The sequence below is a fragment of the Triticum urartu genome, chromosome 5A (assembly GCF_056163025.1).
Source record: "Triticum urartu cultivar PI428250 chromosome 5A, HENAU_Tu73, whole genome shotgun sequence".
NCBI classification, from domain to species: Eukaryota; Viridiplantae; Streptophyta; class Magnoliopsida; order Poales; family Poaceae; genus Triticum; species Triticum urartu.
The window spans coordinates 468,366,751-468,383,879 of NC_141877.1; the positions used below are offsets into that span (position 1 = coordinate 468,366,751).

The 17,129-nt window shown below is 45.3% G+C and overlaps 3 pseudogenes; all 3 read left to right on the forward strand.

Moving 5' to 3' along the window:
- Positions 1-3,144: 3,144 nt before the first annotated feature.
- Positions 3,145-4,445, forward strand: LOC147972003 (uncharacterized; annotated as a pseudogene).
- Positions 4,446-8,502: 4,057 nt separating this feature from the next.
- LOC147972004 (uncharacterized) lies at positions 8,503-9,759 on the forward strand (annotated as a pseudogene).
- Positions 9,760-13,814: 4,055 nt separating this feature from the next.
- Positions 13,815-15,071, forward strand: LOC147972005 (uncharacterized; annotated as a pseudogene).
- The last annotated feature ends 2,058 nt before the right edge of the window (positions 15,072-17,129 follow it).

Consider the following 17,129-nt stretch of genomic DNA (forward strand, 5'->3'; position numbering starts at 1 on the left):
AGCAATCTTGTAAGAAAGCACAATCCCAAAAGAGATGTCTTAATGTTTCTTCAGCATGCTCATTACAGAAAACATAATCATAACAGTACAAGTGCATATTTGTTTTCCTTTTAAAAAGATTTTTGGTATTGACCCTGTCATGAAGTAGAAGCCAGAAGAAGATTTTACGCCTCAATTTATTAGAGGCCTTCCACATACCATTGAACAGTTGATTGTCTTCTTGCCCGTGACAAATGGATTTGTACATTTTAATGGAAGAGTACCTATTGGATTGTCCTATTCCTTGCCATGCATCTGTACTTTGGGGAGACCTCATCCTTGATTGGTCGAACCATTGAGGTTGCATTTAATGAGTTTTGGGTAGATGTGGTATGTTAGAAAAAATTGATACAAATTTGGATTATGGTGTTTGATGTTTTGAATTTGAAATATTGTCGAATTATAGACCACAGTAGAATTTACATGTACGAATTATTGAAGTGCTAAAACTTGACACATGTTATAGTATATGGCCGTGTGCATCACCTAATGCAGAGGCCGAGAGTCTTGCCCTCTTTTCAAAAAAGAGAGAAAAATAATTGCGAGGATATTACATGGGAGGTGGTTGGAGTGCACACAAAATAACATTATCCCTAAGAGCAACTCTAGCAAATCCTCAAAGCTTAACTCCCAAAATGACACTTATTGGAGAGCCCCAAAAAAACGTTCTAGGTATTGGAAGGTTGTGACCCAGCATTTTCCCTAAACTTAACTCCCATTTTTTTCATTTACTAGTTCTCATCTCTTTCGGATATAAACACCATTTTCACACCATATTCTATTCAACCACTGACGTTTAAAAAGCCCAAAGTTCAGCAACATTTTAAATGCATAATTTTAAATTTTCACTTTCCACTTGAAGCCACACTCACGCAAGAATTCAACCAAAATACACCTCATATCATCCCAAAAAGGTTATGAAAACACCACATATATCATCAAAAGAAAGAACATACAACATACAACAAAGTGCATCACATCCCCATCCCACTACACCCAGCAAAGTGTTGACTCCAAGGCATCTCCGATGTCTTTCCAAGAATGAGCTCTCATTAGGCACTTTCCTAGTCAACCATTCCACCTGCGTCCACAGACATGAACCTTGCATCTTGCCCCTTATTGTTCATTTCTCTCTTGTATAGTGCTTGGATGTAGTTTGAACCCTCCCCTCTTAGCGCTCCACTTGGATGTTAGAGTTCAATGTCACAAACACAACATGTGCACCATTTGCAACAATCTAGTATTGCACTCTAGTGGTGTAAGAGTCAACATTGTGTTCAATTGGAAGGAATCTTCACATTGTGTTGATAGTGCTCCTCAATGAGCCTCTAAAAGGTTTTCTTAGTTTGATAAGTGCCAATAGGTGCATCAAGATAGAGATTCATCCATGCCAAGAAGAAATGCCTCATCCTACTCTACCTTGTAATTGGACGCTCTTATATGTTCACCTTGTTTGCTGTTGGAGTCTTCGCCTTAGCAACTTCTTCCCCTTGTTTCACTTTCGCACTCTCATTTGCCACTGAGAAGACAATGCCATGGATACCAACATGTCATCCAACATGGTCTCTAAGGAATCAAAATCAGGCGCCCTTTGCGAACTATACGGGCATGTGCATGATCTCATAATAAACCAGTCCAATTCAACTTCAGAATTTTAAATTGCATAGACCAATCACATAGTGACAATATCTATTTGCATTTCATCGCGAAAAACTGGAAAAGAAAACATTAAAAAAACTCCCGGGAATTTAGTGCACCCTTTTGGGCACGTCCCATGAGTTATCAGCATGACAAAGTTTTTTCTCTGTTTCCTGTTCTTCAATGTATTTTCTCCTCTGCCCATTGATCACTTGATCAAACACTTTGTCGCTCCCTCCTGCTAAGCTAATGAAAATCGGCAATTTGTTGGCTAGTTCGAAAAAAAATTGGACGAGCACCTCATGCGTGCCGGAGCCAATGTCAAGATCAAACACATCAGAGGCCGAAGGGTTCTGCAGCGATGGAGTGGGAGGGCGCCTGAGGAGAGGTAAAGTAAGAGGTGTGCGATCTTCTTCGCCGCTGAAGCGGTGCTCTTCAAGGGAGGTGTGAGCGCCACCGGGGGCAAGGCAGAGGTGGCGGTGCAGTGGCAAGAGTAGGGTGTCGCGCGCCCACGGTGGCCACGGCAGCGGCGCCAGATGGCCGCGACATATAGTCGACGGCAGTCGGCAGGACCACCTTGCTCTATTGGCGCCACGGAGCCGTGGGTGGTGCCGAATTTGGGAGTGTGATATGGGAAGGAGAAATTTCCCACCTATTGGGAGTTTTTCTTTTTCTTTCCAGAGTTAAGGAACCATTAGAGATCTGCTAGAGTTCATTATTTCCCAATAGTAATATATTTTCGGAGCTAGCGAATTATTGATGGTATGCTATAGTTGCTCTAGAGTAGGGAATCCCTAGGAAGGTTTTAGAGTGGCATTCTTTCTCCATTCGAAGTAGTATGACGTTGGCCTTGCTCAAAGATCTTCTGTGCTTTATTATTGCAAAATAAGTTTAATATACGTTCGTGCCGTCCAGTTCAGTTAGCTAAACCGTCTCAGCTGCAAAGATCGTTTGTGACCTTCATACTGCCAGCTAAATATACTTAGTCTCAAACATCATAATCAGCTACCGCCAGCCGTGACGACGCGACGACGAGTCTAGCCATGACCCCGGACGACATAGACATGGCACTGACAAGTCGCTCTCGCAGTCTCGCTGCGTAGTTTGTTCCGGAAGTTGCTGTCACCACTGAATTAGCCATTCACCCCACCCCACGTACCACTTGGCAGTCGGACAATTGGCACTTCCTGTCACCTTCCTGCAGGAACCTTCGACCAGGAGATCAGATCTATCTACTCACGGATCACTTTGACCGCCATACAAGTGGTCTCTACGGCGACTTTGTCACAACGAAACTAGTAATAAGCAGCCAGCATGCACCAACTTGTCCTTCAAGTGATCGATCAGCTGCACTGCAGTGGAGTGCAACGCAAGTTCGATCCATCCGTTGACACTGACAGCATGACGAACGGGCCTACGTCGCCGCATAAACACATGAACTGGTTCTACACTTCCCTATAAGAAGCTTCATCACACAACCGTATCAATCAATCCATTTTGCACTTGCTCAGAGAGTCATACGGACTCACACTCACGGCACACGTACCATACCAACACGTCGTCACAAGGGAATAAATGGGCTCGTGCGCCTCGCGCTCGCCGGCGCCGGCATCGGCAGCGGGGTCCGGGCGGGCAGTGGCCAACAAGACGGCGAAGGTGATTCGCCTGGACGGCTCCATGGCGCAGTACGCGGCGCCGGTCACGGCACGCGAGGCACTGGTTGACGCCGCCGGCGCGTCGAGCTTCCTATGCAGCTCGGACGAGCTCCGCCTCGACGCGCCCGCCCGCGCGCTGGCCGCGGACGAGGGGCTCCAGCCCGGGTGGCTCTACTTCGTGCTGCCCGTGTCTATGCTCCGTCGGCCGCTCTCGGGGCAGGAGATGACCGCCCTCGCCGTCAGGGCCAGCTCGGCGCTGGCCGTCGCGAGCGGCATCGCGTCCCCCACGCGCGGCAAGAACGGAGCCAACGGCAAGCGACGGAAGGCGGCGGCTCGAGTGGCACCACTCGCTGACGATGAAGACATCGCGGAGCGGGACGGTGGGTGGGATCAACAGTTTCAACACCATGCGTACGGCAAATACGGTGGCGTGCGCAAGAGGGAGATGCTGGTACTGCCTCCACACGAAGCTGCAACCACATACGGTGTTGGCCGCCGGTGATGAGGCGGTTGGGAAGGCGAGGAAGGGGGATGGTTACGGTGGAAGGCGCAGCAGCCGTCATCGTCGTCGTCGTGCAGGCGCGCATCGCATAGGTTGAGCGCGATTTTGGAGGCCGATGACTTCTGAGTTCAACGATTCTCGGGTGTGTTTAATTTAATTCCGTTATTAGTTAAAGTTAGTTGGTTCTGTCCATCGATCGTCCCATGTATATACCGCATACAACAATTTAGAGATGGTGGTACTGCCAGAAAGTACAATTTGGAACTAGGTAATGCACTCCTTGCTGCACAGTTAAACGGGCTAGGCTGTCCCAAAAAAGAAGCTAAACGGGCTAGGCTTACACACACACGCACATGATTTCCGAATAGTCACACATTTCCGACCGTGCTCTTGGCTAACCGCTTCCCTCTCTTTCTTTGGCGACAGACGAGTTCCTGCCAGCCTTTGGATGTCGGCGAGGCCGTGATCCCAACCCCGCTCCGTCCGCTGCTCCAGCGGCTAGAGGAAGGGGGCGGGCTCCCGTTTCTCTCCCTGTTGTTCCGTAGGTCTAGGATTTCATCATCGTTTAGTGAGATTGGTGTTGCGTTGAATAAAGTGGCATTGGTCACTGTCGGAAAGGATAGTTGTGCTTCACCGTGAAGCACAACGACGTTTTTTTTTTGCACAGTGTGATTTTCATGCATTTTTTTTCCTGAGAAAACCAAGCAAAATGCAGAATATCAAATTTTTTTAAAATGTGAATGGAACCCTAAAGCGTGTTCCCGCAGAGTGTGCCGGCTTGTAGCACATGGCGGCACTGGTGCACAACACATGGCGGTAGAAGCGCCACTGTATGCACAGTGCCGGAGGTACACAAAAACCATTGTGGCGGCTAAACGTTAATGATAAAGATCGGGAAGGGGGGGGGGGCAAAGGCTAATTTTCCAGCCAGGTCCTTCAAAAAAAGTATTCAGACTTTTTCACCAAGTGTGTGCGGCCACAGGGTAAAGCTCCCGAATGGGTACCCGCTCATTAGTTGCCCCCTTCTTTGTCTCAATCTGTGCGGGTTGTTTATTTCTTTATTAATATTTCTTAAAATGGGAAAATAATGAAATTGTAAAAGTGCTCATTGGCGTGTTTGAAAAAGGTTCAAGCGGTGTTAAAAAAAGGTCCGGGCAACTCTCAAAAAATGCTGATATCATTCGAAAATCAATTTGACAAAAAAAATTGTATGTTTCAAAAAAATGATTGGGACCTTTAAAAAGTATACAATGTAAAACAATATTCTTGCAATTCAAAAAAAATTGTTCCATTCAAAAAATGCAAATGAAATTTATAAAATGTTCAGGATTTTTAATATATGTTCATGACATTTTTAGACAATGTGGTACAATGTAAAAAATAGTTTGAATATTTTTAAAAATTTGTATCACTGAAAAAATGTTCATCGTGTATTTTAACAATGTTGGACTAATATTCAATGCAATTATTTAAAATAATATTCAAGTTTATGATCCGATGAATTGTGGGTTTATGATCAAGTTTATCTATGAACAATATTTGATTCTTCTCTGAAATCTTTTATGTATGATTGGTTATCTTTGCAAGTCTCTTTGAATTATCAGTTTGGTTTGGCCTACTAAATTGATCTTTCCTGCAATGGGAGAAGTGTTTAGCTTTGGGTTCAATCTTGCGGTGTCCTTTCCCAGTGACAGCAGGGGTAGCAAGGCACGTATTGTATTGTTGCCATCGAGGATAAAAAAATGGGGTTTATACCATATTGCTTGAGTTTATCCCTCTACATCATGTCATCTTGCCTAATGCGTTACTCTATTCTTATGAACTTAATACTCTAGATGCATGCTGGATAGCGGCCGATGTGTGGAGTAATAGTAGTAGATGCAGAATCGTTTCGGTCTACTTATCGTGGACGTGATGCCTATATGCATGATCATGCCTAGATATTCTCATAATTATGCACTTTACTATCAATTGCTCGACAGTAATTTGTCCACCCACCGTAATACTTATGCTATCTTGAGAGAAGCCACTAGTGAAACCTATGGCCCCCGGGTCTATCTTTTATCATATAAGTTTCCAATCTATTCTATTTCGCAATCTTTACTTTCAATCTATATCATAAAAATCCCAAAAAATTTTATTTTATTATTATTATCTCTATCAGATCTCACTCTCGTAAGTTACCATGAAGGGATTGACAACCCCTTTATCGCGTTGGTTGCGAGGTTCTTATTTGTTTGTGTAGGTACGAGGGACTTGCGTGTAGTCTCCTACTGGATTGATACCTTGGTTCTCAAAAACTAAGAGAAATACTTACGCTACTTTGCTGCATCACCCTTTCCTCTTCACGGGAAAACCAATGCAGTGCTCAAGAGGTAGCACTGTGCTGGATTAAGATCGCCCTCGGGCTTGCCCTTAGTGGCATCATAGCAGCACATGGTCTGAAACCAGAAGACTGCTCTCGTACGCCAACTCTTATATTGCAACCCCTTAAAGGCAGACGGCTTCAAATGCGCAGCAAAACCACTCGGAGTAAATTGCCTACGATAAGATTTTTGGATTGTTGGAAAAATGAGCAAATTACTATGAGATTTAATCCGAATAAACAGAAGATAAATCATGACTGTAATAGCAAAGATTAAACTAATCATGCAAACTAGCATAGTAGATGAACATATCACATCTAGGGCACATACTAGAAACATGAATTCTACCACGATCTCGAACAGGAAGGATAGAATCACATACGGTGCAGCGGGAGCAGCACCGCCGACGTTGATGTTGTCGCCCATGTCGTCGAGGATGAGGTTACCGAGGTCGGGGAAGAAGTCGTCGCTGCCAACAGTCGCGCGAGTGCGCTCCCCAAAAACCTGATCGCCCCTCTCCCGTACAGGATCACGAGAGGCGGGGTTCCGGACGCCTGCTGTCCCCTCTTCCGGTGCATACCGAAAGGAGGGATGTAGAAGACTTGCTTGGCAGCGCAATGATCTGGAAGGGTGGTGCGAAACCATACGAAGCGACGGCGGTTAGGGTAGACGTCTGCTTGACTATATTGTGCGGGCCAAGTAGGTCGTGGGAGTAAACCCCACGTCCGAGTCGTCACGATCCAAAAGAATCAGAAATGGTTCAGTAATTAACCCGTCCATTAATTATTAATTAATGAGTCATTAATTTTCCCTAGTAGTAAAAATATAGACAACGTGCATAGCTCTGTCCTCGACTTGGCTCAATCCCGCAATCCGCGGCGCGTCGTGACGAGGCGTGGCGTGGCCAGAAGGAGGAGCGCGCGTGTAGGTTTCATCTTCTCATGCTCATACAAGTGGTAGAAGAGCTCGTCTTATAAAAAGGTGCAAGTCTCTCTCAACTTTCGTGGTGGGACTAAACTCTAGTCTCACTCACTTCACTCACATGTGTGCATGAATGAGCCAAGAAAATATCAGAATTTTAGTTGGGCTTTGGGCCAAAGGCCTACTAGCAAAATTTCAACAATGCATGTATACATAAAGTACATGCATCAGTCAATTTTCTCTTAATACTTGCATGCAATGATTTATTGCATCTTAAAATCTGAACATGTGATGAAGAACAATCAAATTGAAACTTATACAATGGGAAAACTAAAATTTTGAGATAAGGTCTATAAACCGAAAAGGAGGGAGTATAACTTCTGCCTTAAATCAAGCGGTGTGAAGTTTGACCAGGTTGTGTCTCCGGCGTTTCGCGTTTATTAGAGTCCCTAGGGAGGTTGGCATTCTTTCTCCATTCTTTGCTTGACGGTTGGCCTTGCTCTAAGATCTTTTGTGCTTTATTTTTGCAAAAACTAAGTTTAGTATATGTTCGTTCTGTCCTCTTCAGTTAGCTAAACCGTTTCAGCTACAAGACCGTTTATGACTCCCGTGTTTGACGAGTTAACTAACTAAAGTTACTCTCAATGTCATAATCAGCTACCGCCAGCCGTGACGATGACGAGTCTAGCCATGACCCCGGACAATGTAGACATGGCATTGACAAGTTGCTCTCGCTGATTATTTTGTCCCGAAAGTCGTTGTCACAACTAAAATAGCCATTCACCCCACCCCACGTATCACTTGACAGTCGGAGAATTGGCACTTCCTATCACCTTCCTGCAGGAACCTTCGACCAGGAGATGAGATCTCCTCACCGATTACTCTGACCGCTATACAAGTGGCCTCTACGGTGACTTTGTCACAACGAAACTAAGGCTGGTCATAGCTAGGAGTAACTTATATTAGTGTCATGCATATGACACTACTCTAAGTTACTATCTTCGTAGTGCAAAGTAACATACTAATAGTGTCATAGATGGTTTAATTTATTAGCTTATAGATTCATTCTATCTTGGAAAGCGTTATGTTATAGTAACGTATTATATACCATCTTTCATTAACTACATGTCACATAAGTAAAATTTTCTTAAAGTACGCTATGGTACTTGCTAAATTACTCCCACTATGCACCAACTTGTTCTTCAAGCGATCGATCAGCTACACTGCAGTGGAGTGCAACGCAAGTTCGCTCCCCTTGTCTCCATCCGTTGACACTGACAGCAAGACGAACTGGCCTGCGTCATCCATAGCATAAACGCATGAACCCACTATAAAAAGCTTCATCACGCAACCGTATCAACGGACCAACCAGCCCATTTCGCACTTGCTCCCAGAGTCATACGGACTGTGAACACACGTACCAACACGTCGTCACGAGGGGAGAAATGGGCTCGTGTGCCTCGCGCTTGCCGGCGTCGGCGGCGGCGGCCGGGTCCGGGCGGGCAGTGGCCACCAAGACGGCGAAGGTGATTCGTCTGGACGGCTCCATGGCGCAGTACGCGGCGCCGGTCACGGCACGCGAGGCACTGGTTGACGCCGCCGGCGCGTCGAGCTTCCTATGCAGCTCGGACGAGCTCCGCGTCGATGCGCCCGCCCGCGCGCTGGCCGCGGACGAGGCGCTCCAGCCCGGGTGGCTGTACTTCGTGCTGCCCCTGTCTATGCTCCGTCGGCCGCTCTCGGGGCAGGAGATGACCGCCCTCGCCGTCATGGCCAGCTCGGCGCTGGCCGTCGCGAGCGGCATCGCGTCCCCCACGCGCGGCAAGAACGGAGCCAACGGCAAGCGACGGAAGGCGGCGGCTCGAGTGGCACCACTCGCTGACGATGAAGACATCGCGGAGCGGGACGGTGGGTGGGATCAACAGTTTCAACACCATGCGTACGGCAAATACGGTGGCGTGCGCAAGAGGGAGATGCTGGTACTGCCTCCACACGAAGCTGCAACCACATACGGTGTTGGCCGCCGGTGATGAGGCGGCTGGGAAGGCGAGGAAGGGGGATGGTTACGGTGGAAGGCGCAGCAGCCGTCATCGTCGTCGTCGTGCAGGCGCGCATCGCATAGGTTGAGCGCGATTTTGGAGGCCGATGACTTCTGAGTTCAACGATTCTCGGGTGTGTTTAATTTAATTCCGTTATTAGTTAAAGTTAGTTGGTTCTGTCCATCGATCGTCCCATGTATATACCGCATACAACAATTTAGAGATGGTGGTACTGCCAGAAAGTACAATTTGGAACTAGGTAATGCACTCCTTGCTGCACAGTTAAACGGGCTAGGCTGTCCCAAAAAAGAAGCTAAACGGGCTAGGCTTACACACACACGCACATGATTTCCGAATAGTCACACATTTCCGACCGTGCTCTTGGCTAACCGCTTCCCTCTCTTTCTTTGGCGACAGACGAGTTCCTGCCAGCCTTTGGATGTCGGCGAGGCCGTGATCCCAACCCCGCTCCGTCCGCTGCTCCAGCGGCTAGAGGAAGGGGGCGGGCTCCCGTTTCTCTCCCTGTTGTTCCGTAGGTCTAGGATTTCATCATCGTTTAGTGAGATTGGTGTTGCGTTGAATAAAGTGGCATTGGTCACTGTCGGAAAGGATAGTTGTGCTTCACCGTGAAGCACAACGACGTTTTTTTTTTTGCACAGTGTGATTTTCATGCATTTTTTTTCCTGAGAAAACCAAGCAAAATGCAGAATATCAATTTTTTTTAAAATGTGAATGGAACCCTAAAGCGTGTTCCCGCAGAGTGTGCCGGCTTGTAGCACATGGCGGCACTGGTGCACAACACATGGCGGTAGAAGCGCCACTGTATGCATAGTGCCGGAGGTACACAAAAACCATTGTGGCGGCTAAACGTTAATGATAAAGATCGGGAAGGGGGGGGCAAAGGCTAATTTTCCAGCCAGGTCCTTCAAAAAAAGTATTCAGACTTTTTCACCAAGTGTGTGCGGCCACAGGGTAAAGCTCCCGAATGGGTACCCGCTCATTAGTTGCCCCCTTCTTTGTCTCAATCTGTGCGGGTTGTTTATTTTTTTATTAATATTTCTTAAAATGGGAAAATAATGAAATTGTAAAAGTGCTCATTGGCGTGTTTGAAAAAGGTTCAAGCGGTGTTAAAAAAAGGTCCGGGCAACTCTCAAAAAATGCTGATATCATTCGAAAATCAATTTGACAAAAAAAATTGTATGTTTCAAAAAAATGATTGGGACCTTTAAAAAGTATACAATGTAAAACAATATTCTTGCAATTCAAAAAAAATTGTTCCATTCAAAAAATGCAAATGAAATTTATAAAATGTTCAGGATTTTTAATATATGTTCATGACATTTTTAGACAATGTGGTACAATGTAAAAAATAGTTTGAATATTTTTAAAAATTTGTATCACTGAAAAAATGTTCATCGTGTATTTTAACAATGTTGGACTAATATTCAATGCAATTATTTAAAATAATATTCAAGTTTATGATCCGATGAATTGTGGGTTTATGATCAAGTTTATCTATGAACAATATTTGATTCTTCTCTGAAATCTTTTATGTATGATTGGTTATCTTTGCAAGTCTCTTTGAATTATCAGTTTGGTTTGGCCTACTAAATTGATCTTTCTTGCAATGGGAGAAGTGTTTAGCTTTGGGTTCAATCTTGCGGTGTCCTTTCCCAGTGACAGCAGGGGTAGCAAGGCACGTATTGTATTGTTGCCATCGAGGATAAAAAAATGGGGTTTATACCATATTGCTTGAGTTTATCCCTCTACATCATGTCATCTTGCCTAATGCGTTACTCTATTCTTATGAACTTAATACTCTAGATGCATGCTGGATAGCGGCCGATGTGTGGAGTAATAGTAGTAGATGCAGAATCGTTTCGGTCTACTTATCGTGGACGTGATGCCTATATGCATGATCATGCCTAGATATTCTCATAATTATGCACTTTACTATCAATTGCTCGACAGTAATTTGTCCACCCACCGTAATACTTATGCTATCTTGAGAGAAGCCACTAGTGAAACCTATGGCCCCCGGGTCTATCTTTTATCATATAAGTTTCCAATCTATTCTATTTCGCAATCTTTACTTTCAATCTATATCATAAAAATCCCAAAAAATTTTATTTTATTATTATTATCTCTATCAGATCTCACTCTCGTAAGTTACCATGAAGGGATTGACAACCCCTTTATCGCGTTGGTTGCGAGGTTCTTATTTGTTTGTGTAGGTACGAGGGACTTGCGTGTAGTCTCCTACTGGATTGATACCTTGGTTCTCAAAAACTAAGAGAAATACTTACGCTACTTTGCTGCATCACCCTTTCCTCTTCACGGGAAAACCAATGCAGTGCTCAAGAGGTAGCACTGTGCTGGATTAAGATCGCCCTCGGGCTTGCCCTTAGTGGCATCATAGCAGCACATGGTCTGAAACCAGAAGACTGCTCTCGTACGCCAACTCTTATATTGCAACCCCTTAAAGGCAGACGGCTTCAAATGCGCAGCAAAACCACTCGGAGTAAATTGCCTACGATAAGATTTTTGGATTGTTGGAAAAATGAGCAAATTACTATGAGATTTAATCCGAATAAACAGAAGATAAATCATGACTGTAATAGCAAAGATTAAACTAATCATGCAAACTAGCATAGTAGATGAACATATCACATCTAGGGCACATACTAGAAACATGAATTCTACCACGATCTCGAACAGGAAGGATAGAATCACATACGGTGCAGCGGGAGCAGCACCGCCGACGTTGATGTTGTCGCCCATGTCGTCGAGGATGAGGTTACCGAGGTCGGGGAAGAAGTCGTCGCTGCCAACAGTCGCGCGAGTGCGCTCCCCAAAAACCTGATCGCCCCTCTCCCGTACAGGATCACGAGAGGCGGGGTTCCGGACGCCTGCTGTCCCCTCTTCCGGTGCATACCGAAAGGAGGGATGTAGAAGACTTGCTTGGCAGCGCAATGATCTGGAAGGGTGGTGCGAAACCATACGAAGCGACGGCGGTTAGGGTAGACGTCTGCTTGACTATATTGTGCGGGCCAAGTAGGTCGTGGGAGTAAACCCCACGTCCGAGTCGTCACGATCCAAAAGAATCAGAAATGGTTCAGTAATTAACCCGTCCATTAATTATTAATTAATGAGTCATTAATTTTCCCTAGTAGTAAAAATATAGACAACGTGCATAGCTCTGTCCTCGACTTGGCTCAATCCCGCAATCCGCGGCGCGTCGTGACGAGGCGTGGCGTGGCCAGAAGGAGGAGCGCGCGTGTAGGTTTCATCTTCTCATGCTCATACAAGTGGTAGAAGAGCTCGTCTTATAAAAAGGTGCAAGTCTCTCTCAACTTTTGTGGTGGGACTAAACTCTAGTCTCACTCACTTCACTCACATGTGTGCATGAATGAGCCAAGAAAATATCAGAATTTTAGTTGGGCTTTGGGCCAAAGGCCTACTAGCAAAATTTCAACAATGCATGTATACATAAAGTACATGCATCAGTCAATTTTCTCTTAATACTTGCATGCAATGATTTATTGCATCTTAAAATCTGAACATGTGATGAAGAACAATCAAATTGAAACTTATACAATGGGAAAACTAAAATTTTGAGATAAGGCCTATAAACCGAAAAGGAGGGAGTATAACTTCTGCCTTAAATCAAGCGGTGTGAAGTTTGACCAGGTTGTGTCTCCGGCGTTTCGCGTTTATTAGAGTCCCTAGGGAGGTTGGCATTCTTTCTCCATTCTTTGCTTGACGGTTGGCCTTGCTCTAAGATCTTTTGTGCTTTATTTTTGCAAAAACTAAGTTTAGTATATGTTCGTTCTGTCCTCTTCAGTTAGCTAAACCGTTTCAGCTACAAGACCGTTTATGACTCCCGTGTTTGACGAGTTAACTAACTAAAGTTACTCTCAATGTCATAATCAGCTACCGCCAGCCGTGACGATGACGAGTCTAGCCATGACCCCGGACAATGTAGACATGGCATTGACAAGTTGCTCTCGCTGATTATTTTGTCCCGAAAGTCGCTGTCACAACTAAAATAGCCATTCACCCCACCCCACGTATCACTTGACAGTCGGAGAATTGGCACTTCCTATCACCTTCCTGCAGGAACCTTCGACCAGGAGATGAGATCTCCTCACCGATTACTCTGACCGCTATACAAGTGGCCTCTACGGTGACTTTGTCACAACGAAACTAAGGCTGGTCATAGCTAGGAGTAACTTATATTAGTGTCATGCATATGACACTACTCTAAGTTACTATCTTCGTAGTGCAAAGTAACATACTAATAGTGTCATAGATGGTTTAATTTATTAGCTTATAGATTCATTCTATCTTGGAAAGCGTTATGTTATAGTAACGTATTATATACCATCTTTCATTAACTACATGTCACATAAGTAAAATTTTCTTAAAGTACGCTATGGTACTTGCTAAATTACTCCCACTATGCACCAACTTGTTCTTCAAGCGATCGATCAGCTACACTGCAGTGGAGTGCAACGCAAGTTCGCTCTCCTTGTCTCCATCCGTTGACACTGACAGCATGACGAACTGGCCTGCGTCATCCATAGCATAAACGCATGAACCCACTATAAAAAGCTTCATCACGCAACCGTATCAACGGACCAACCAGCCCATTTCGCACTTGCTCCCAGAGTCATACGGACTGTGAACACACGTACCAACACGTCGTCACGAGGGGAGAAATGGGCTCGTGTGCCTCGCGCTTGCCGGCGTCGGCGGCGGCGGCCGGGTCCGGGCGGGCAGTGGCCACCAAGACGGCGAAGGTGATTCGTCTGGACGGCTCCATGGCGCAGTACGCGGCGCCGGTCACGGCACGCGAGGCACTGGTTGACGCCGCCGGCGCGTCGAGCTTCCTATGCAGCTCGGACGAGCTCCGCCTCGACGCGCCCGCCCGCGCGCTGGCCGCGGACGAGGGGCTCCAGCCCGGGTGGCTCTACTTCGTGCTGCCCGTGTCTATGCTCCGTCGGCCGCTCTCGGGGCAGGAGATGACCGCCCTCGCCGTCAGGGCCAGCTCGGCGCTGGCCGTCGCGAGCGGCATCGCGTCCCCCACGCGCGGCAAGAACGGAGCCAACGGCAAGCGACGGAAGGCGGCGGCTCGAGTGGCACCACTCGCTGACGATGAAGACATCGCGGAGCGGGACGGTGGGTGGGATCAACAGTTTCAACACCATGCGTACGGCAAATACGGTGGCGTGCGCAAGAGGGAGATGCTGGTACTGCCTCCACACGAAGCTGCAACCACATACGGTGTTGGCCGCCGGTGATGAGGCGGCTGGGAAGGCGAGGAAGGGGGATGGTTACGGTGGAAGGCGCAGCAGCCGTCATCGTCGTTGTCGTGCAGGCGCGCATCGCATAGGTTGAGCGCGATTTTGGAGGCCGATGACTTCTGAGTTCAACGATTCTCGGGTGTGTTTAATTTAATTCCGTTATTAGTTAAAGTTAGTTGGTTCTGTCCATCGATCGTCCCATGTATATACCGCATACAACAATTTAGAGATGGTGGTACTGCCAGAAAGTACAATTTGGAACTAGGTAATGCACTCCTTGCTGCACAGTTAAACGGGCTAGGCTGTCCCAAAAAAGAAGCTAAACGGGCTAGGCTTACACACACACGCACATGATTTCCGAATAGTCACACATTTCCGACCGTGCTCTTGGCTAACCGCTTCCCTCTCTTTCTTTGGCGACAGACGAGTTCCTGCCAGCCTTTGGATGTCGGCGAGGCCGTGATCCCAACCCCGCTCCGTCCGCTGCTCCAGCGGCTAGAGGAAGGGGGCGGGCTCCCGTTTCTCTCCCTGTTGTTCCGTAGGTCTAGGATTTCATCATCGTTTAGTGAGATTGGTGTTGCGTTGAATAAAGTGGCATTGGTCACTGTCGGAAAGGATAGTTGTGCTTCACCGTGAAGCACAACGACGTTTTTTTTTTTTGCACAGTGTGATTTTCATGCATTTTTTTTCCTGAGAAAACCAAGCAAAATGCAGAATATCAATTTTTTTTAAAATGTGAATGGAACCCTAAAGCGTGTTCCCGCAGAGTGTGCCGGCTTGTAGCACATGGCGGCACTGGTGCACAACACATGGCGGTAGAAGCGCCACTGTATGCACAGTGCCGGAGGTACACAAAAACCATTGTGGCGGCTAAACGTTAATGATAAAGATCGGGAAGGGGGGGGGGGGCAAAGGCTAATTTTCCAGCCAGGTCCTTCAAAAAAAGTATTCAGACTTTTTCACCAAGTGTGTGCGGCCACAGGGTAAAGCTCCCGAATGGGTACCCGCTCATTAGTTGCCCCCTTCTTTGTCTCAATCTGTGCGGGTTGTTTATTTTTTTATTAATATTTCTTAAAATGGGAAAATAATGAAATTGTAAAAGTGCTCATTGGCGTGTTTGAAAAAGGTTCAAGCGGTGTTAAAAAAAGGTCCGGGCAACTCTCAAAAAATGCTGATATCATTCGAAAATCAATTTGACAAAAAAAATTGTATGTTTTAAAAAAATGATTGGGACCTTTAAAAAGTATACAATGTAAAACAATATTCTTGCAATTCAAAAAAAATTGTTCCATTCAAAAAATGCAAATGAAATTTATAAAATGTTCAGGATTTTTAATATATGTTCATGACATTTTTAGACAATGTGGTACAATGTAAAAAATAGTTTGAATATTTTTAAAAATTTGTATCACTGAAAAAATGTTCATCGTGTATTTTAACAATGTTGGACTAATATTCAATGCAATTATTTAAAATAATATTCACGATTCATCATATATTTAAAAAATGTGTATAAATTGTTTCAGATGTATAAGAAAAATGAACAACGTGTATTGAAAAAGGTACATATGTATTGGAAGGAAATAGAAATTAAAAACAAAAAGGAAAATGAAAAAAAAATTCCCCAATGAAACACCGAAAATAAAAACAAAATAAAACGTGCATAAGCTTATAAAACCAGTCCGAGCCAGTCATAGAAGCCTCCTAAAACCGCTCCATCAAAATCCCATATTGGGCCGGCCGATCTGGCGATCGCCTACTACAAGACAGAGTATATTTCTCGCTTAATTCTGAGAATGGGTGGCCACTGGGATTTGTTTATAAATCACAGCAGAAATTTGAATGGGGCCAAGGCCATATAATTTCCACAGTTTTTGTCATGCGATTGATCATCATTTTGCAGTCAATCGGTCATGCTTGGCCAAAAGACACGGAACGACAACTACGACAGTAATTTTACGACGGGATGATTAATCCGAAGGTGAGATAGGACCGACTATTTCACTATCTGCCGACTTATTATTGGGAAATGAGATATATCATGGGTTAAAAATTCTGTGTTGCTTTATACGTCTCACCACCTTTTCTATGCTTTTGTATCAGTATCACTATTTTGGCCACATGAGCTGCCCAAGTTTTTCCGGCGGCACTCTATATTCTACGTTGCCGTTGGACTATCAATGTGTACATAGACAGGGGCTCCATCAAGAACCTATACTGGGCCGGGCCATCGAGGGGCCGCCTAATGCAAGACAAATCATCATTTTTAGAGTGGGTGGCCGCTGGGGTTTTTAATTATAAATTACAGCAGAAATTTAAATGGGCCAAGCCCATATAATTTGAACAGTTTTTCATGGGGCTAATCATCATTTTGCAGTCAATCGGTTATGCTTGGCCAAAAGACATGGAACGACGACTGCAACAATAATTTTGCGACGAGACGATAAATCTGAAGGTGAGAAAGGACCAGCAATTTCACCAAATGCCGACTTATTATTGGGAAATCTGATTTATCATTAGTAACAATTTTATGTTCCTTTATCGGTCTCATCACGTTTGGAGATATCAGTTGCCAATTTTTTTTCGGTGGCATGATATTCTATGTTGCAGTTGGACCGTCAATGTGTTCATAGATATGACATGAGCGACATCACAACAATTTTTTT